The sequence below is a fragment of the Cricetulus griseus genome, chromosome 7 (assembly GCF_003668045.3).
Source record: "Cricetulus griseus strain 17A/GY chromosome 7, alternate assembly CriGri-PICRH-1.0, whole genome shotgun sequence".
Classification (NCBI taxonomy): domain Eukaryota; kingdom Metazoa; phylum Chordata; class Mammalia; order Rodentia; family Cricetidae; genus Cricetulus; species Cricetulus griseus.
In genome coordinates, this window is record NC_048600.1 from 51,285,327 (window position 1) to 51,307,224 (window position 21,898).

General features: G+C 41.6%; 1 protein-coding gene across 2 annotated transcripts in view; it reads right to left on the minus strand.

The window, feature by feature from the left end:
* Positions 1-21,898, minus strand: part of LOC113836627 (teneurin-2) — a 934,552-nt gene that overhangs the window by 238,485 nt on the left and 674,169 nt on the right. The window lies entirely within an intron of this gene.

Here is a 21,898-nt window from a genome sequence, read left to right on the forward strand (position 1 = left end):
AAAATAGTACACAGGAAATGGTAACTGCTAGCATTAGTCCTTTCTTACTTGAAAGCTTTTTATTTCCAGGAAGGAAGATGAGAAAACTGAGAGGCACTTTCCCCATGGCTGTTTACTAACTGAGAGAACCAATGGAAAGTTCCAAGCTCCCCTTCCTCCATGCACATGGAGGAGCAGTGATCACAAAGTGGACAAACCCCAAACTGAGGAGAGATAACAAGAAGTCACCTGAAGCACTCTCTTTGCTCAAACTAAACAGACTTCTTGAGTCATCGTGGTTAGGGTAAGAAGTGCCTTGGTCCCCAATGTGCAACATATCCCCTTTCTGATGCTAAAAGCTTCTATTGGCTTAAATAAGAAGCATTTCACTATAGAACTCTACTGCAGTGTTTCATGTTATCATGGAAAGAATACAGACTTTGGGATTGTATAGGTGTTTCAAAGCTTTAGAACCATTGTAACCCCGGTGGCTGCTGTCGACAAATTGTTTCCCCTATCTGAACTGGTTCCTGCAGTAATAAAACACAGATAGACAGTCATGCCTACTGTCCACCACTTCTGATGACAGGGTATCATGTAAACATAAACAGAACTTGCTATGAATTCCCATTTCCTGTATGATCTGACCCCAGTCAGGAGGAAACGAGAAACATGGCTGACTACCTCCAGAAAGCCACTGGTCCCTCTAAGACTTCAGCCCTCCATCCTTAACAGGTAGAAGCTTTCTTGTCCATCTCTGGTCCTGTCGCAGAAGGATGGCTGTGGCAGAGTTTTAAAGATCACAAGAAGCAACTACTGTTGCCTTGAAGACAAAGAGATCAGTTACTGAGCTGTGCAGCCATTGCAGTGTCTGTACCATAGGCAAAGCTTCATCAGTCTGCCCAGTTCATACCAGAACTCTACGGCTGCTGAGCACGGACCATGCTTCAGCCCCATGGATGCCTGGGCTGTAAATGGTATTGCTTCGCTTTGGTTCCTGGGGGCTGCCTTCCTCCCTGGTTATCAGAGCAAAACTACATCCATCCAGAAGACTCAGGGCAAGGTGGCAAGAACTAGAGGAGCCCCTCCCTCATTCTCCAGTCCTCGCCTTCAGTTTGGGAATCCTTCCATTTCATTGTTCCATTAAGGGTGGTTTCATCTTTTAAGTGAGCTTCAATGAATGATGAAATAAAATACGTTGCACAGATGGCCTTGCATTTGAATAAGAGGAAACCATTATGCCTAGTGCAGAACGGAGTGTTTTATTTGTGTTTCTAAGGAAGCAAAGAATGGCTTAGTGGAGAGGAATATTTCTAAGCTTGAAGGAAATCAACTTGTCTGCCCTACTTATTATTGTGTGTGTGTGTGTGTGTGTGTGTGTGTGTGTGTGTGTGTGTGTGTGTGTGTGTACACATGCATGTAGGTATATGTAGCTGTGCATACATATGTAGAGTATGACACAGAGGTCAATGATGGGTGTTTTCCCAAACACTCTTCCTCCTATTTTTTGAGACAGAGTCTCACTAAGCTCACCCTTTGGCTAGACTGACTGGCCAGTAAGTACCAGTGGCCCTCTATTCCTGCCTTCACAGTGCTCAGATTACAAGGCATACCTGGCTCTTACACAGATTTTACACAGGTAACAACTTTACTAGCTAGCCATTTCACCAACTCTCTTATATTGTGTTTATGGATGAGAAATTTACTTCATCAGAGGTGAAGATTGTCATGGATAAGGGCAGCTACAGAATAGTTGGATGTAAGAACTGAAGGGTTTGTACCCATGCAGTTGGGATTTGGACTGATGACTTACTCATTATCTATTTTGGGTAGACCACCTAATATTTTTGTGCCTTAGTTTCCTCTTTTGTAAGATAGAAATAATAACAGCCCCTACTTTATATGGTTATTGTAATGATTAAATAAGAAACCCTATGAATTTATTGGAATATAACAAATGTTCAAAACTTGTACCAATCACCATTAATTACTGATGAGACACTAAGAAAGATTCAGGCTGGGCCGTGGTGGTGCATTCCTATAATCACAGCACTTGAGAGGAAGAGGCAGGTGGATTGGTCTACAGAGTGAGTTCCATGACAACCAGGGCAACACAGAGAAAGAAAGGAATAAAGAAAGAAAGGAAGGAAGGAGGAGGAAGAAGAAGAAAAATCCTTTGTTTTACATTGACTTGTGTACATCCCCCTCACTCCATCCATGATGTGTGTGTCTTTGCAGATGACAAAGCTGAGATTTTAATGGTGGTCTCTTACTCACAGTATCCTTCTTAAAAGGGAAAATTTGGATAAAGAGATAGACAAAGACACTATCTAAAGATGGAGTTGCATCACAAGCTAAGGAAGAGAAGCAGTAGAGAGGCTGTCACAGTCCATCTCTAGCGTCTTTAAGAGGAGTCTGGCTGGACTCATATCTTGAGATTGTACTTCTGGCTTCTAGAACAGTAAGACAACAAACTTTTGCTCTAAGTGGCTTGGTTTGTGCTATCCCTAATGGCACCCCTTGCAGACTAACACACCATCTTCCAAAGTACCACACTGGAGTCACATGTAAAGAAATTTTTTTTTAGAAGTAGCTGTTGCATCTATTTTCAGTGATGTAGAAACTTGGCTGCTGAGTATAAAAACATTTGAATAAGTTACTCTTGGGTTTTGGGTGCATCAGATAATTCCAAGTACCTTTCTCCTTGTTGCCTTCCATTCATCTAGGGAAACTTCCCTAGCCTCTCCTAAAATGAAAGACAGCAATAAGATACAGTTTTGACTCATAAGATATAAGTAAAATTGTGCATCCCATTTGTATGTACATTGGAGAAAAATTTATTTAGTCTATTTCTAATGAAAGAGGCATACAAGTTGTATCTTTCCTTTCCTGCTTTTCCATTTTCCTCCCCAAAGATGGAATTGATGCCTGAAATAACATTAGCCACAAGGATATGGAGGCTATAGAATCAGGTAAAGAAATCCAAGGACAGGTATTAGCAATGTGGAGACACAGAAAGAGCCCAACTTGCTGAGGGCATGAACAGTACTGGACACTGACAATGTCACTTTCCCATGTGAGGGAAAAACAAAAGAATCTTGATACAAGCCATCACAAGACTGTAATGGTTGCCAATTTTTGTAGGTCATAAATAAAAGAACTCCTCATAAAACATTGTCTTTTCTTTTTAAATATTTATTTTTATTTTTTTAAATATTTATTTTTATTTTTTAAAAAGCTGTGTGTGTGTGTGTGTGTGTGTGTGTGTGTGTGTGTGTGTGTAAACTCTGTCTCCAGCAAGAGCAATACATACTCTGTTGAGCCAGCTGTCCAGTTCTTGGAACTTTGTCTTAATTGATCACCTTGACTAGGATTTGAAGGTTTTTTTTCCCACTTACAGTTTTGTAGTGTATTTTATTTTGTGTTAGTTCCTTCTGTCTGTGTTCCTTCTTTCCAACTATCCCAAATGTATTGTTCTACAAAGAAGACCCAGCTAAGGAATGTTTCATCTTTCAGTTCTTGGGATATGGCTAGCATGGAGGTAACGTGCGTATAGTCAAGCAGACTTCCTTTACTCCATTGGAAATATACAGTGGAGAGAGTATGGGTTTTGGAACTAAACACACTTGTTCTTGGCACTCAAACCCAAAGCACCAACTATATGTCCCATTAGCAAATCATTTAATTTCTCTGAGTCTCTTTCTCTAATTATAAATAGGGAGATAGAGTTACAGGGACAACAAGTTATATGGAATGAAAAGTTTTTGTACATATTAGGTCCTTAACAAATGGCCGACTTTCAGCTACATCTCATGGAAAGGAAATTTGGGATAGATCTACACTCAGAGGGACCAGACTTTCTTCTCACAGGACTGAGTTGCCCGGCTTAGTTCAAATGACTTCTTCAAACTTCACAGTACCCTTTGCTTCCACTGAAGAAGGTTGAAGACAATGATCATAAAAATAACATGAAAAAGTAAAGAGAACTCTTTGTTCTTTTTCTTTTAAAAGATGAGATAGTGAAGGGAAGTAGGGGAAGATAATTATAAATCAGCAGGGACAACTGATGTTTTGGGTGGTCAGATAATCTTTTACTTAAGGGATGTTCTGAGTGTTGGAGGATAATCAACAAAGTCCACCCCCCCCCACTAGCTAATCCTCCATCTGTGACAACACATGATTTCTAAGACATTGCTAAATATTCTCAAAGGGGTGGTGTGGTGATGAGCATAATTGCATGAGAGAAGACATAATTTTGCATATCCCTGGGCCTTGACTACTTCCTTACTGAGCAAAGGTTATAGTGACCAGTTATTACTCCTTCTTGGCTGCAAAGCCAGGAGTGATAACATTTGGACTCCTTCATCAGTCTATGCCAAGGAGCTCTTCAAATCAAATCAACTTAATAGACAAAATAGCTGATATTCTTTAAAAAGACCTCATGGGTTCCCACCCATCCTTTTCACACAAACCTGCTTTCGTTAAAAGGATTACCACAAAAGCAGCTAAGAGAAACAACTGTCATCTGAAATGTTGCCTTATCCCATAATGTTCACTAACACCTTCAGTTTGAATATTTATGGGGCATTTCTTCCTATTTCACAGACCATGTTTACTAAGCCCTTTGCTCTCGCCATTCACAGAAATCATAAAATATCTACTAGTCACTGGAGTGACCGAATAGGGAGCCTTTCCATCTGGCTTTCCTCCTTCTCCACTCTCAGTAATTTTCAGAATTCTCCATGAACATCCACCCTTGGCCAGAATCCCCGTTCACTTACAAATAAGCAGTCTTGGAGCTGATACTCATTTACATTTCCTGTTGGTTTTTTTGGGGAGCCCTTGGTCTTAAGATTACAAAATACTGTTCTAAGAGACTCTGTTGTTATACTATGAAGCACTGAAGAGGGCAAAATCCGAGGGAGAGGCTGCTGCGCATGAAAATTCATTATACACATTATTTCATTATACACTTGAGAAATGACAAGTTGCTTTGTAAGAACAGTGTAAGCTGTTCTCTCACAACTTTCCCTACGGTTAAGAGCCTGTTCACTTCATTCCAAACTCCACTCTAAACTTCTTCTGGATGTCTTACAACTCTCATGCAATCTCTGAATTCCTAAGAGTAGGTTCCCTTTGTAATTTAAAGAGGCTTTCAGAGTGTTGTCAGTATAGGACTACAATAAGACACAGCACAGTTACCCTGTGATTGTCTAACCTGCCTGGTGAGCTGACCATATTTAAATGCAGCATAACAGTCTTCTCCGAATTTATGACTAAACTGTGGGCTTAGTGGAAATGTACACTATTACTACATCTCACAGAGACATATTATTTAACCCCTGTGACGTCTCTGGTAGGGACATGTAGGTTCTAGGGCTGAGTTTATTAGAATATTATGGCATGGCCTCTCAGGCATGGTCAAGTACAGGAGGGAAGTGTCTGACCTTGGTCTTAACTGATTTTAGAAATGGTTAGTGATTTGGGATGCTATACACCACTACGCTGAAACTTTCAGACAGAGACAGGATGCCTGGCTTTGTGGCCAAGGCTACCTTCCTGATCTCTTGAAGCAAAGAGGAGATTTGAAGTGGTGCAAAAAGGATGGAGAGAGAAAGAAAGCACAGAGACACAATTACAGACTAAATTTAGGCTCATCTACACCGTGAATCCAGACAGCACAAACCGAAGTGCCTCCAGAGCCCAAATTACCTTGGTTGGTTTAGAGCCGAACCATCAAATTCCCCAGGTGAACGTACTGGTTTATGCTTGACTCTGGCCACCTAAGATCTGAGAGGGCATTTCATACACTTCAGTCAAATGTTAAAGCACAGCAAATAAATGGAGACCTCAGTGTGGAATAGGGGGAAGTGGAGGGAGAGGGGCAAAGGCTCATTCCCTGATGTCTAGCCCTCTCTGCCCAGATCCACAAAGCCATAACCAACTCCATCCATCTTGCCATTCTGCCTGGGTACAGTGAGTCAGCCTCATTTGCAGACACACAGGCAGATGCATCAGAGTCGAAAGCTGCTCATACAGTGCATATGTAGCAGATTCGTCATCATTTCCAACCTGCCTCCAACCAGCTGATCAAAAGGCAAGTTTCTTCTTTTAAGATTTTCATCTGTAAGCTTCACAGCTTTGAATCAAACAGGGCAATGGTACTGCCTCTCCTGACCACAGCCTGCATTTGAAAAGACAAGTGCCTTCAAGTCCTGGGGCGTGTTTTCTATTTATAAATGAGTATGCTGGGCTTCCATGTGTATAGCCCAATGCCTCTTCTTAGTTCCCAAGATCTGCCTTACATATCAGGCCTGTGTTACGGAGGAATTTCGTTAGCCTTTTAGAGTTTAGTTTTAGCCCAGTTCTGCCCTTCTTTTTCTCTATAGACATTCATACAAAATCCAAAGTGAATGCCTCAGAAGGGGTCTTGATGGGTTTTATTGGATCAAAGGGCTCTCTCATAATAAAGAAACCGCACTGAGATTTACTGAGTGCATTAAAAAAGAATGGCTTCCAGCCAGCCCTGGTAGAATTACATAGCAATAAAAAATGCTTTGGCCAGCCCTGCTTTTAGAAAAGTGAGTGGTGATTTAAAGATTGTGTGTTAATTTTTAATTTTTCAGTTCTCTTTTTCTGATAATAATAATAATAATAATAGTAATAATAAAAAATCTGGAAAGATGCATTAGAAAACCCTCTCTTCTTCAGCTCCTGAGTCAACATGAAACAAATTGTACTTTAATTCAGATTTTCCTTGGTTGGAAGAAATCTCTCCTAGAATCTTTCTGAAACTCAATGCTTGTAGCTTCCTCTCTTACCAGGGCCATCACCACCACACACCCACTGATTACTTCCAGAACCTTAGGAGAAGTCTTGCTGCCTCCCCTCCTATTCCCCACTCTATCCTGAATCCTCAATCAATTAGTAAATAAATATTTATGGAGCATCTAGCAGGTAATTGACATGAAATCATGTCATAATTTTATCACATTACACTCTCACTTATGAACTTAGAGTACCTCCCTATTGCCAAATTAATCAAATTAAACCTCCTGCCAGATTTGAAGACCATCAATCATGCAGTGGTGTGCTGTCTCCACTACCATTTCAACTGGTCATAGAAGGTCTCCCCACGGCCATGCTTCTGCCTGCCTCCCCCTGCTTCCCCACTAATTCCAGTTTCTCACCTTCCCTGTTGCTCTTTTTTGAATCTGAAGGGCTTCCTGGCTCAATGTCTATCCGCCTTCCCAGGACTGAGCCAGCCTGTGACCTCCATCCAGTCATCCTTAACTACAGGGGTCTTCCCCTTTTCTGGATTCTAATAGCCCCATCCTCAAGTTCCAATTTAGCATCTCTGTGTGTGTTTCCCTCTAATGAGATTATGTACTGAGAAAAAAAATAATTTAAAAAAATCAATATCTACTTTAAACTTTACATAGAATAAATGAAAATCATAACACTATCATTATAACTGTTATTCACTATTCCTTCTTGTTAGGTAAAACAAAACTTAGGAATTTTAATCTACTTTCTCATGAGCACTCAGTTAACTGGTCGAGATAGGACCTTCCTTATGCAAACTCAGTTTTTCTTCCCCTCAGGGCCCCTGCCCAGGTGGGCCTTACAGTGAGAAGTGGGAAGGAGACAATCAGGTTTCCTGATCCAGGCGAACAATGGTCTTTGGTGGCTGAAGTTTCAGTGAGTCATTGTTTGCATCAAGAAAGAAATTCTCTATTAGCGTGTGAAAAAGAAAACCTCTCTGATGTTGCTAATCCACCCTTTCTACCATAGGTATCGTATCCCTAAACCCTTCTGAAATCCCAAATGGCACTCATCCTTGGGGACCCTTTATAGTCTTTTTCATCACCAGGAGGTAAGATGGCTTGCAGAGTTTCCCCAGGATCCATGCCAGTTCTGAAGCCTGGGGGACTGGGGTGGGGACGATGCATTTTCAGATACTGAACTGGGAAAGCTCAGGTGGTGGGTTGAGTTTTGTTTGAAACGCAAAGGGAAAATGTCCTATGATATTTAAGACATCCCTTTGAATGTGCCCATGAGCCAATGTGGGCAAACCCACGACAGTCATAAACTGTATCCCCGACCATTCTGCTGCCTGGCTCACTGATTTGCTCACAAATTTCAGTAGGCACCCAGGTGGAACCAGCTCAGATTGCAGCTCATTAGCGCAGCCGAATAGGAGTTTAAGGGAAAGTGTGTGGTAAACAATGGTAATCCCGATTTAAGCAGGAGAAATCGACCTTTTTCTCCTCCCTAAAACAAATCGCTGTTCTTGGGCGGCACGTTACCCGTTTTACTATTACCGGTTAATACAACCGTAGGCAGAAGATGCAGCTGAGGCCCCGCTGAACAGGCTCCACAGTCAGGCTGAACATAATCCCTCATGTAATGAAAAACCTATTTCTATTTCTGAGCCCTCACTACTCTTCATACTGAAGAGCCTTGTGCCTGTCACACATTTATTGAAGCTTATTACTCATCTAGGCAGCGGGGCCCAGTTAGTATTTGGAATTATATTTTAAATCACAATTTTTCTATTATTTATTTTAGGATTCCAAGGCTGCGGTGAAAGCATGTCAGTGTTATTCTTGATGCGCATTCAAAGGCATTAAAGCCCCAAGTCAAAATTCTCTGCTACCTGAAGAATCTTTAGGCACAAGTGGAAACCCTCCCATCAAGACACCTTGGCGACCTTCCCACAGATACTTGTGTGATTGTACAGTTTGGATGGAGATTGGGAGGGTCTGTATCAGCGCAGCAGTAATCGTTGCTGGCCACGGGCTTTAGCCCTCGACTCATCATGATCATCCCCCCTTTTTTTGGCTTTTGAAGTTTAAGGGGTAGAATCTTTTAGGATGCTAAAGACAGGACTGCAAACAGATGGACTAAACCATGGCCTCATCTTCCAGCAGAAAAATAAGAGCCGGTTTAATCTCAAAGGATTTTCTCAACTGACCATGAAGTAAGCTTCCCTATATCCACGAGGCTGGTGGTGAACATGTGGTCCTTTCTTGTTCTATGGAAGCCAGCGGAAATGACTCTTTGCCTAAGTAATCACTTGGTTCTTTTTGTTTGTCTATTTCTAGGGAAACATATGTACACACACATATCAATTCGTGTGTGTTTGTATATGTCCATACATATGATTCTGTGAATGTACATATATAACCATACAAACATATATTATAAAGGTATCTCTCTCTCTCTTACACACACACACACACAAATACACACAGACACACACATACATACATGCATGCACTCATGACTGCACACACACTTGTGCACACATGTACATGTATATTCTGGCTACACAAAGGAATGCTGTCTGATATCACTCTCTCCTTCTGCATCCTGTTTTTCTTGCCATACTTTCTTTTCATTTGCACATAAAACATTCTCTGCCATTAGGGTCTGTACCCTGCTTGGTCCATCACTAGCCTGAGTTATTGGCCCAAATGTGACAGCATTACTTACAGAAGACAAGAGCACTTTCCATGTTTCTTTAACTCACACCTAGTTCCTCTTGCTCCTAGTCTGTCTCTGCATTTTTACCAACAGACTCCCACACCCGTTCTTCCAACAAAATGCTTGTTGTGTAATATCCTTCTTGGTGAGTGTGTTTTGAAATGTGTGATGATAAATGCTTAGAGCCAGTTCCATCCACTGTGGGTACCTCCTCAGTTGGTGGAGTTTTTTGATTTGGATATCTTGCTTTGTCTTGTGGGAGTCACAGAAAAAATAAAATTTTGGGGAACAGTGGGATGGTAAGCAATGTGTGACAAAAAAGAATTCTAAAGAGTGTGGGCAAAATTAAAATGGGTTCTTAGGAATTCTTGGCTTCCATATAACCCCAGTCCCCCCCCCCCAATGCGGTGACAGAGTTCTCCCTTGGTGGGGCACACACAGCTTGTTTAATAAATCCCGTAGTCATAAAAACACAACAGACAATTTTTCTTCCTTCAAGGTAAATCTAATCTCAGCTCTTCCTTTGGTCCCACTCTCCCATTTCCCTCTGACATTAAAACAAGCCATCAGTATTTCATTACAATCCAGCTATCATCTCTGTGTGGTCAGCTGACCTTTCCAAGATGCTTAATTCCTGTCAGTTTTGAAGAGAAGAATAAAACACCATGCAATCAGCAGTCACAGTCTCACAAAAGAAATGAAGATGTTTCTTCCAAGACAGGGTCAGGACAGTAAGGCCTTAGGTGGTACCCTTACCCCAGTGACTTTAGGAATAAAGAGATGAGGCAGGAAGAAGCAATGAGGGGTGGGAGCTGGAGGCTGAGAGAAAGCCACAGCTCAGCAGACCAGTGCATTTTTTAAAAAGCCTAAAATAAAATTAACTGCATTGTCATTTCTTATTATGTATATCACTTTTAAAAATTTAATCTTGACGGAAAGGATAAATGTGAACTCTGCTCCAGGATAGTTAATGGTTCGATGTTTGGGACTGGGGAGGGGGTGGAAGAGATGGTACAGATTCTTTCTGTTCAAATGCAAACAAACACCAAGACGGAGTAAACCTTTGCAAGCAGTTCAGGAAGCTGCTATCCCAAAGCCGCACCAGATTCAACAGCCAAGGGTTTCATAAACTGTGCACAAGCGGGGTGGGGAGGAGAGATAATGGGAAACAAAATAGTTTGGAGAAGAAGTTGCAGTGTTTCATAGCATAGTGAAGTGACTAATTGATAATAATTTATAGTGCACTTTATAAAGTCCCAGAAAAGAGGTGTTTGAGGGCCCCCAGAATTCCCATAAAGGAATGATAAATGTTTAAGGATGGAAATGCTAACAATGATGAGTTGATAATTTCTTACTATATATGTTGAATTATTATTACATCCCTTAAACTTGTACAACTCTATGTGTCCACTAAAATATCTTCTGAATGTACATGAATTAAACTATGTTTCTTTTTTTATTAGGAAGAAAATTATTTTCATATGTCAATCCTAGGTCCCTCTTCCTCCCCTCCTTCTCTGCTCCCCGCCCCCAACTAACATCCTACCCATCCCATACCCTTTCTGCTCCCCAGGAAGGGTGAGGCCTTCCATTGGGGGGGGTCTTCAAAGTCTGTCATATTCTTTGGGATAGGGCCTAGGCCAACCCCTTGTGTCGAGGCTCAGGGAGTATCCCTCCATGTGGGATGGGCTCCTAAAATCCATTCCTATGGTAGTGTTAAGTACTGATCCACTACAAGAGGCCCCATAGATTTCCAAGGTCTCCTCACTGACACCCATATTCAAGGGGTCTGGACCCCTTTGCTCATCAGTCCTCCTTCTCTGCATCTGGATTTCAGTTCAGTTCAGTGTTTAGCTGTGGGTGTCTGCTTCTACTTCCACCAGCTGCTGGATGAGGGCTATGCGATGGCATATGAATTAGTCATCAATCTCATTATCAGAAGAGGGCATTTAAGGTAGCCTCTCCTCTGTTGCTTAGATTGTTAGTTGGTGCCATCTTTGTAGCTCTCCAGACATTTCCCTAGTGCTTGATTTCTCTTTAAACTTATAATGTCTCCCTCTATTATATTGTCTCTACAACATAACCTCCCAACACAATATAGTGGTTATGTGATGACAGTTTCTACATCCACTGTTTTGTGTTGGGAGGTTATGTTATAGGGTTACCTCAGTGCCATGAAGATAAGCAAAGTAAGGCAAAGAAAGGACCTGGTCTAAAACAGCTCTCCCATTCATGTTGATTTTCAATAGGATTGAAGACATTTGAGAATACCTTCACTTGATTACAAAGTAAACACACTTATTCTCTGGCTTCAAGGGTCATCCTAAGACAACAGATTTGAAGGTGAACATGATTTGGAAACCCCAATTTTCGATGTTCCCCTGGGGAGCAACAACCACATTCCTTCTTTCTTTTTCTTACATCATTCTCAGTAGCAAGTGCTATAACTGAATTACACAGATATCAATTAGACACAACAGAAGATAAACCACCCTCCGCACAAAACGATCTTGCAGGATGAGTTATTTTTTAGAGGTCCCCTTCATAATATATTTGAAATATAGATTGATGCTCAGCATTAGACACATTACTCTCATCTATTAGGCAAGAGCCTGCTGTGTCTATAAACTCAATTTCCTTTATCATGGTAGCTTTCTGGCTTATTTGGATAAATGTTGAGCTGTCCACTATTGTTTATCTTAGTAGTTCATGAGGGAACCCAAAGCTTAATGATGGAAGATGAGGGGGTAAAACATCACCTCGGTTCCCAATGACTGCTTTTCTTCTCAGTACGTTGGTTGGATGACTGCTTCAAGGCATTGTGTGGAATATTATATGTAATTTGTTATGCTGGGGGCCAGATTCTCTCCCTAGTTTCTCCACATTTTATCCTCCTTGATATAGAATTTCATAGTCTGCATTGTGACTTAATGCTTCCAATTAACTCTATTCAGAGTTATGCATTTTTCTTTGGTTCTCAAGTTCTTAAGTTCCTCTTAGATACAAATTCCTTTTTTTGGCTCTTGACTTTTCACTTCAGTCTTCCCAAGAAGTGTAAGCTAATCAGAGGCCAGATTCGTTTGTTTGTTTAGAAGCTTTACATTTTTAAAATTTGGGAGGGAGGTGACAATGTCTCCATTTGATAATAGAAAGGCTGAAAACAGATGCAAATGTCCTCACTCTCTCTCTGTACAATGATTAGGCCATTCCACATTTCAGGGAAGGAAAAAGGATGACGATGGACCACTGACTCATACCAATAAGTTAATAAAAAGCTTTTTAGCATAACTTCTGTCCCCTGATGGTCCTGAGAAATAGGAAACTCAAGCCCTTTATCACTGTTATGTGCCTGATTAACATCAGACTTCCAGTCACTTATGCAAAACATAACTTACCCAGGCTTTTTGAACCTTCCTATTAACTGAACACTTTTATGGGGTTGCTTATTAGACTCTAGGTATAGGGAAAAAAATTTAAAAAATGTGCTTGATCCTGGGATTGATTAACAGATTCTAGTGCAGTATGTAACTGGCCAATAACTTGGTAAATAAAATTTCATACTAAATGGAAAGGCAAAACTCATATATGTAAGTCTGTGGATATACTCTTAATAAATTTTAAATTAATTAACATAAATTAGTAATACATGAAATTAGCATACAACATTACAAGATTTCCTCCCTGTTGGAAAGAAAGTAACCCCACAATTCTCTCAAGATTCAAGAAGACTTGTTATTAAAAGAAAATTTAAATACACATGCTCTAAATTTAGCTAATGCCCCAGAAGTCTATGGTGATAAAATTTAGGACATAAGGTAGCCTTAAAACCAGTTTGGAAAAAAATGCATCTAATTCCAAGGCATCTCAAACTTCCTGGAAGGATGTCATCGTATTTATTGTGGCCTGAAGAACAGAATACATTGGACATGCTGCCACTTCCTTCTCTCCAGGGAGCAGAAGCCGGTCTAATCTAAACTTCATTAAGGTGACTCTGAAGCCCTCATGGTGTAATATAAGTCAGCAAACGGAGAGAATTGCATCATGGCTGCACAGGCAAAAGTAAGGTAATATGTCCTTCTTTTCTAAAGATCATAGTCCCCAGGGGAGAGGCAAACATGTTTGCACAAATCTTCCCACAAATGACCTAACTTGACTGAAAACCCAGCCCAAGGGAAGGGCCTTCCCTAACAGCTGTGAAGATAACCATGATGAAAGACACACAAAGATGGGGCAAATCTTGCCCCTCCCTTTTTACTCATATCTTTATTTTTGAGCAGTAAGAATGTTTTGAAATATGTTGCATGTTCCATTTCTTATGAATTTTTCTCTGGCTATAAGAGGGGAAAATAATATTTTTTTCCTGTCCCCCAATTTTTTTAATACCAATATGTAACCATTTTGTCAGATTTTCTGATACATTTCGATATTTACTTGAGGCCAAAAAGTTGATGATATAAAAAATGAAATTAGCAGCCCATGTAATGCACTCTCCTCTTTTTATGGCAGTATTAAATGTATTAATATAGTTGATAGGCTGTTTGTTTCTAATATGGAGGCTCTTGCTATGAGATATCAATCTAAGAAATGATTTGTTTGATAAGAGGGCTCAGGCACAATTTCTTTATATTTGTTCATCTCAATCAAAATACGAATTTAGGTAATAGAATTTTCCTGGGCAGACAGGAGAAGTCTGGTTTAAGGTGACCTTAAGAGAAATACTTATGTTTTGGAAATTTGCTTTGGGTCAGATCTCTGTCATATGAGGGAGACTACATAGCTGAGCCAGGCATTTCTGCGCACAGAAGATTGTATATGGCTTGTGTGCATAGACCCAACTCACCATATAATAGTTCTTTTCTCTATCTGGTGCCTCATCGTGACTGCTTTCATTTCTTTGTGCATCCTCATTTACAGAACAACAGCAAACAGACTTTCAGATTTATGCCATTATTTGCTTCTTCACCTTGAACTCCTGCTGAATTCTGCTATGCGTTTGTAATGTGAATGCCAAATGGTGGCTGTCTGCCAGACACAAACACTTCCTAGCTTCATGGAGGCAGTTTTTTTCCCTTCCAGGGGAACACAGGCCCCTGCATGAGGGCTTCGAAGTACAGTTTTACCCAGCCTTCCCAACATTCAGTTGCTTAAACGTTAAATGCAATTGGGACTGCCGGAATTACATCGTCAGGGAACCAGAAGCCTTTCACGTGATAGGACAAGCAAAACCAAGGATTGGGGATTTGGGATACTTGGAAAGGAGTTCTCATGAATGTTCCAACTCAGATCTAATCCTAAGCAGAATGCATTAATTCAACAAACATTTGATTGCCTTTTACAAGCGAGGCAGTGCTAGTCACTTTCATGGGGTATAATGGCTCCCAAGCCTCCTTCATTCTTACAAGACTTGGCCTACAGCATAAGAACTAATACAGTAGTCACAATAATGGTATGGCTGAGTTCCTGGTGTCTGCCAGGGCCTCACATGGCAATTATTCTAGGATTTATATTTTTTTCATTTTTTTGAGTGTCTGAAATCAGACCGAATCTTCTAGCTGATTTTATCTTGCAAACCACTGTGACCTGTCCATTCACATGGTTGTTACCAGATGGTCTGTGTTTCTGTCTTGCCAGACATACAAAGTAGAGACCATGAATTCGAAGAAACAGAGTCAGTTGAAGGGATACCCTTTCCCCTTATGGAGGCATATTATATTGGCACACAACTGACTATGTACTAGGTTGCTAGAATGATTCTGTATTGCTAACCATTTTAATACATGCTTGAAGCATCTTTTAAAGAATTATTTGTTTTAAGTGTGTGTGTGTGTGTGTGTGTGTGTGTGTGTGTGTGTGTGTGTGTAGAGCTGCCTGGAATGTTCAGAAGACAGTGTCAGATCCTCTGGATCTGGAGTTACAGGTGAGTCCCTCCCTGACATGGGTGCTGGGAACCAAACTTGCGTTCTATGCAAGAGTAGTACAAGCTCTTAACTGCTGACACATCTCTCCATCTTGGCTTGAAACAGTTCCACAAATAGAAATCATCTCTGTTTTGTTGGAGGAGTGTAGTAGGTACAGTAGCATGGCTCCATGTAGTGCAAGGGTACACACTCCAAACCTGGCCTCCCTGATGCTCATGTCCAGATTTGTATCTGCTTTTACATCATATTCTACATGATAATTACAATAAGACAAGAACTTCTGCATTGCTGGTACAGACAAAATACAGAAGAAAATAGCACCTAGGGACAGTGTATTAAGAATTGTGTCCAGTGATGGGGAAATGAACAAATGAACACATGTAAGACTTAGGAAGTGAAGAATTCCAAAGCTGCCTGTGGAATACAGAGGGTCTGTGGGCCTGACTACTACCCTAAAGGGTAGAGTGCTTGTCTACCATGTTCTTGATATTCAGAGCCATGGGGGAAAAATTAAAGTCTTTTGTGACTTGTAGATTTGATAGCTGGTAGACTGATAATTGCCCCAGAGACAAATTCAAGGACAAAGCCTTGAAAAGCAACTCAGGGATGATAGGAGGTAAAACTGTATCAGCTTCTCAACACATCCTTGTGAAGACGAAATCCTGACCCAGCAGGCGAGGCCACCAGTATTGTACCTCTACAATCTTTGCAGAACAGACTTTCAGTTGTATCTGCTCCTTCCTGGTTTATTCCGTTGGTTTTTTGAGACAGGGTTTCTCTGTATAACAGTCATGGCTGTCCTGAAACTCACTCTATAGACCAGGCTGGCCTTGAACTCACAGAGATCCATCTGTCTTTGCCTTCGGAGTGCTGGGGTTAAAGGCTCGCACCAGCACACCTGGCCTTCCTTTGGTTTTTTTTGAGCAAATTATACAAAGTCAGACTTGGAATGGTTCTCTTGCTCTCATTCTTAGCTGTTCCACAAGGCAGGAAAGGATGGCGTTTTGGCCATTGCCTGGACTTTGAACAGGGATTTTGGGAGGAAAGTAAGGAAGGCTGTTATAGCTACTGACCATCCAGAAGTGTCTCAGCTCAGGCCCTTGCAGGTGTCCTTGAAGAAGCCACTCCCTTTACAAAAGCAGTACTCATTTATGTCCAATGTCAAACATGAGGTCCAAATGTTACATGTGGCTGTGGGTGATAGAGACCTGGCTAATGAATGACTTAATTTTCTTTCTGTAAATTGACAGGCCCTCTGAAATCAGTAGTACAACTATAAAATGACAATCCCACTGCCAGAGACTTGCTGGTGTGTAAGCTCTGACAGGACTTTATTATCCGGTTAAGAGCACATTAGCATATCTATTAGATGAACCCTCTGCTATACCATCGGAACAGATAATGTCTAACTGGGTCCCCTGAGTTATTTGTGGGCAGCTCCTTTTCCTTTTGGACCATCTGGGGACAGAGAGTTAGACAGAAATGCTATTTGCTGGACTGCTCAGATTTAATACTTGGCATTCTGCCATTTGGATAAGAGGAGGCAAACTCATGACTTGGAAGTCATGCAGGTGAGGCTTACTATCTCTCTAGATAGTGCACTAGCAATGGGTCTGATCAAGAGGACCAGCAGCTCTCTTAAACTGCATCCTTGAAGAGGATGCCAGGCAAGCATCAGGTTCTCATCGTTTGCTGTCATTTTCTTTATGTTTTTTTTCCCCAAACCTGCTCTACTCTTTGAGATGAGAATACACAAAATAGCAGCTGAGAAAGCAGGATTCATCAGTATGAGTCTCAACACATCAATTTTCAAGTGTAGCAACTTTAAACACAAGGTAGGCTTTTAGTTTCCATAGAAAATAATCTCTCATTGTTTTCAAAAGAAACTGAAAGCACCCCAAATTACCACACTTTTAACATCCTGACATGTTGATGGCCCGCGTTCTTCACAGATCAAAGTCAGAGTGGCAGAAGGCAGAGTGCTGAGGAGCTTAAAACATAGTATTTCATATTTAGCAGGAATTACAGCAGTGAACAAGACAAGGATGACATAAATGCTCCTATCTTTTCCACTACTAACTTCCCATCCTGGCCACGTGGAACGACTAACTGATGGAAGCCTGAGAGGGGTTATGCACGCTTTGTAGCTCAAGGATAACAGACTGAGTTGTATCACAAGGAACCATTGTGTGGACTCTTTAGACTTTCTAGGAACATGTGGAGCCACATGGCAGAAAGCACCTCCTTCACTTGATGTGGGGGAGCCTTGTCAAAACTTCTGTGCCATTGAAGGAAATGAGATCTAGTCCAACGTTAACCTGAGTCAAAAAGGCAGTGATGTCATTTAAAGGCTCAATGCTGTTACAAGCCTATTGGGTTTTGAATAATGTTTTTAAACAGCCAATCAATTTGCATAGGAGTGGGGGGTAACCAAAGGTAGAGGGCAAGGGATTATGGGGCGGAATGGCAGGTAGTTCTCCCCCAGTGTTCTGTTCCATCTGTGGGCTGAAGTACTGTTTCCAAAGACTAGTTAGAAGCTGTTATTTTAGGATACAACCTTCTGTAGAAGGTTTTTAAAATGTTGCTTGCTTTCCTTATGTATTGTCTGGGGCCAGGAGTGCAGATATAGTTATTCATTATGAATTAGGATATCTGTGTCAGAACATGGCAGTCACCTGCTCCACTTATGGTAGATGCATGGCTGGACTGTTTCTTACCAGTCAGAAAGTGACTGTGTTTCATCCTGAAAGGATATTGTTAGGAAACGAGTAGTAAAGGCATGGAGTGGGCTGACAAACTATAGCCTCTGGGTCAAATCTAGTTCACTACTTGTTTGTGTCTGACACATGACCTAAAGAGTTGTTTTTAAAAAATCCAAAGAATGGTGTTTTGTGACCCATGGAAATGGTGTGAAGCTCAGTGCAGATTGTGGACACACTCAGTGCAGTTTGTGGACACGCTCTCCAATGACTGTCTGAGTCACAATGCCTAAATCCTGCAGAACCCAAGCTATTCACCATCTGTCTTTTTCTGGGAAAAACTTACTGACCTCCATGACAAAAGCCAGGATGGTAGGGAAGAAGGCTTGGGGTGGTGGTGGGTATTACAGTTTCTGCCCACTGTGATGATTCTAGAAGGATAAAAACCAACCACTATTCCCTGTGCATAAGGATAGAACTAGGTAAGAGGGGTTGAGGCTACCAGAGGAGTGGCTGGATTTCATTTACTATTTAAGAAGTTGGCTGAGTGCAGTCCTGAGGAGTTGGGTGAAAGACAGGATGCACTTTAGAAGCCCAGGGATACATAGTTTAAAAGGTTATAAGGCCCCACCTTGGCTGCTATTAACTAGATACTACTAGACTCAGATCTGTGCTTATTGAATAGTTTTAATATACTAATTTCCTCTTCTTCTCCAGAGTATGTTGGTGACTGGGCATGTGACTTAAATGGAATAATTATATAATTTTATATAAAAGTTCTTTTTTGAACCAGGAATGGTTTGAAGCGGGATCAGATCCTGTTGTGTTACCCAGACTAGGTAAATGAAAACACAGCACATTTATACTAAGCATCTGAGAACATCTACACTGGCCATATAAATTGGAAAATTAAGAACAAAGAGAACTTCTGACATTGTAGGCAACGAAAGCACTTAAACTACACGAAGAAGCAAGTCATCTCCCAAGAAAACAGTTCCCTTGCCTTTCCCAGCCAAGTTCCCCTAGGCTGGATCTGTTTCGGCCAGGGGTTGAGTGGCATACAAAGAGGTCTCGTGATGACTCATGCTGTTTTTCAGAGTAATTTCTTCCAGGGTGTTTTTACACTGGCGGAATTTGGCACAGAGAGGACTGTATAGGAGAACATTTCATGAAGGTTCTCTAACCCCAGTTGCATGAGAAGGAACTGGGGGAATCTTTCCTGAGTTAGCGAAGGCCCATGCCATCCAATTTGCACAAGGACTGGCATTTTGCTTTTACATCTACCCTCATGCCTGGATGTACAGAAGAACTTGTCATGGGGGCGAAGCTATTCCAAATTGCTCACTTCTGGAAAGGCTCCTCTCTACGGGTTTGAACATGCAAGAAAGATAATTTGACCTATTTGTCACAGTGCCTGGCAGGCCTGAACCCACTGTCTGCCCATAAATGTCCTGGGGCTGATGCTTCAATTTCAGGACCTGTCATGTTCTCATGGAATAGGGAGTTACGTGTGAACCAGAATGGACTGAGGTCTTGAATGTGCCAGTCTCTCTAACGGGGGGCTGGGATTTTATGTTTCACTTCTGTCCTTCCCCAATGGCTTGTTTCAGGTTGGTGCAATCAATGCCTGTGCCCCACAACACTCTCCTCTGTGTTTGCAATGCAGTGTTTATGCCCCTGCAGCTTTGTAATTAATAATATACTGCTTTTCATCTTCAAAGTGATTTATACACATTAATTAATCCTCACTGTACTTCAGAGATTCTGTCCGTAAATAACTATCGTGCCCTCACAGTGTACTTAGAGAGCCAAAGCTCAGAAGGCAAATGGTTCTTCACAGAGATATGGATTGCTGGGGCCAATGTCAGCCCTTAGGGTCCTGTCCTCTCACCAAATCTGTAGGTCTCTGGTCATCACTGAGGAGGGGCTAAGAGTGCCTTGTAGCTCCACATCACTGCTGGGCAAACTGGCTTGTTACATCACTCCTTTTGAGTCATAAACTACTTTTCAATACTCCAGGGTCAAAGCATAATCTTACCTAAAGCATACAAAACAGGAAATGATGGATTATAAACCAATAAACCAGAGTAAGATGCTCAGGCCCAGCTTCCAGTAGCCTCCAGACTGAGGATAAATATGTTTCCTAATCCATCATTTACAAGGTACGCACCCGATTAAAACATTAAACTCTCACTACACAGCTGCCCATTTATATGATCACTCTTACAGAAAGCTATTATATTTTAACTATCAAACTCAATAAATGAGATGCTAGCCATCTATCTCTCCCAACCTCAGGGAGGAGGAGACACACTGGGGAAAGTGTTGGCAGAGGCAGGTAGTGCCTCAATTTCTGTCTCCCCATGGTGCCCACTGGCCCTATAGAACATTAAGCCTGAGAAGTGAGCACATGGACCCTTTTTGAAGTTTCTGACATAAAGCCAAATCATGCAAAGACCCTAAAGGCACATTCAATTTGCTTCCACCAAGCCCCTGAAACAGCTACCTAGGGACTCACACAGAATTCCCTCTAATAACACAAAGATCCTAGTTAGGTGAATGGGGGTGTGTGTGGCAGTTCAAGTCAACCCACTGCTGTATCCTTCATCAAGAGGTGAGAAGCAGACATGACTTGAAATTAGGGATGTTGAATGTCAGACCTCAGGCACCACTGAGAGCCGAGGGTTAGAGTGAAAAATCCTTTGCAAAACTCCAGACAAACATAGCCCCTTTCCTTTCCCTGGAGTGTCAGCATTCTTGTTTTTTTGGAAGACATTACTGATAAATGCAGCTGATAAGGAATATATAAATGTTTATTTTTCTATATTAAGACAAACATAGTTACACTGTAGAAGACAATGAAAAGTGTATATTGAGTGTATATTGATTTTTTTTTTTTTTTGGCTTATACTAATCTGCCTTGGGCAGGGCCCCAGATTTCCAGAGGCATATCATTACACTTCTCTGCCATCAGGTAAGTTTAGGTCAAATGCTCTGGGAAGTACCAGCCCTGTCTCTTTTCTGGCAGGCCCCATACCAGAGGGAAGGGATTAAGAATGTATAGGGGCCCCTTGCTGAGCAAGAAAGGAGGGCTTGGTTTGGCAGAAGGAAGGCCAGCTTCATTAGCATCAGTATTACCTTGTCATTTTTTTCTAAATGGGAGGAGTTTTTGCCTGTATGTTTGGAACTGTTTTGGAGTCAGCCTCTTTTAGCTGGTGTTTTATAGGTTTGCTTTGCAACATGGCACAGCCAACCCAGGGAGATCTGTCATAGCAGCCCTAAAAGCAAGCCAGAACCATCAAATGTTTCAAATAAACTTTAACAAACATCACCATGGCCTCTGCCTGGGCCAGGAGATCTGCCATTGGCAAGCTTAGCTGACAGAGCAGGAGCAATGAGGCTCATTGTCAGGGGCCAGGAACTGTCAATAGGCTTTGTGTCCAGCCCAGGATGCTCATATGCATGTGGCTCCCTGCCTCTGAGCTCCCAGCATCTGCTGTTTTTCATAGTTACATGCTGGTACCTCATAGATACAAATGGACACCCATGGCACAAGAAGGAAGGGACCCTAACAACTTCGCCTGCTTGCTATCTTTTCTCACACACAAAGTCGCAGGGCCACAGCTGCCACAAGATGTGAACCCTATTCAAACTTAATATCACACAATGAGATGAGAACTGAGGCTGAACAGAGGCCCAGAAAAGAATCTGGACAAGGTCAACTGTGTGTGAGTGATCTGAGTCTAGCTGAAGACCAGGCTGTAGGCTCTGGCTTCTGAATCTCATTTTAGTCCAAGAGTTCTGAAAAATCAT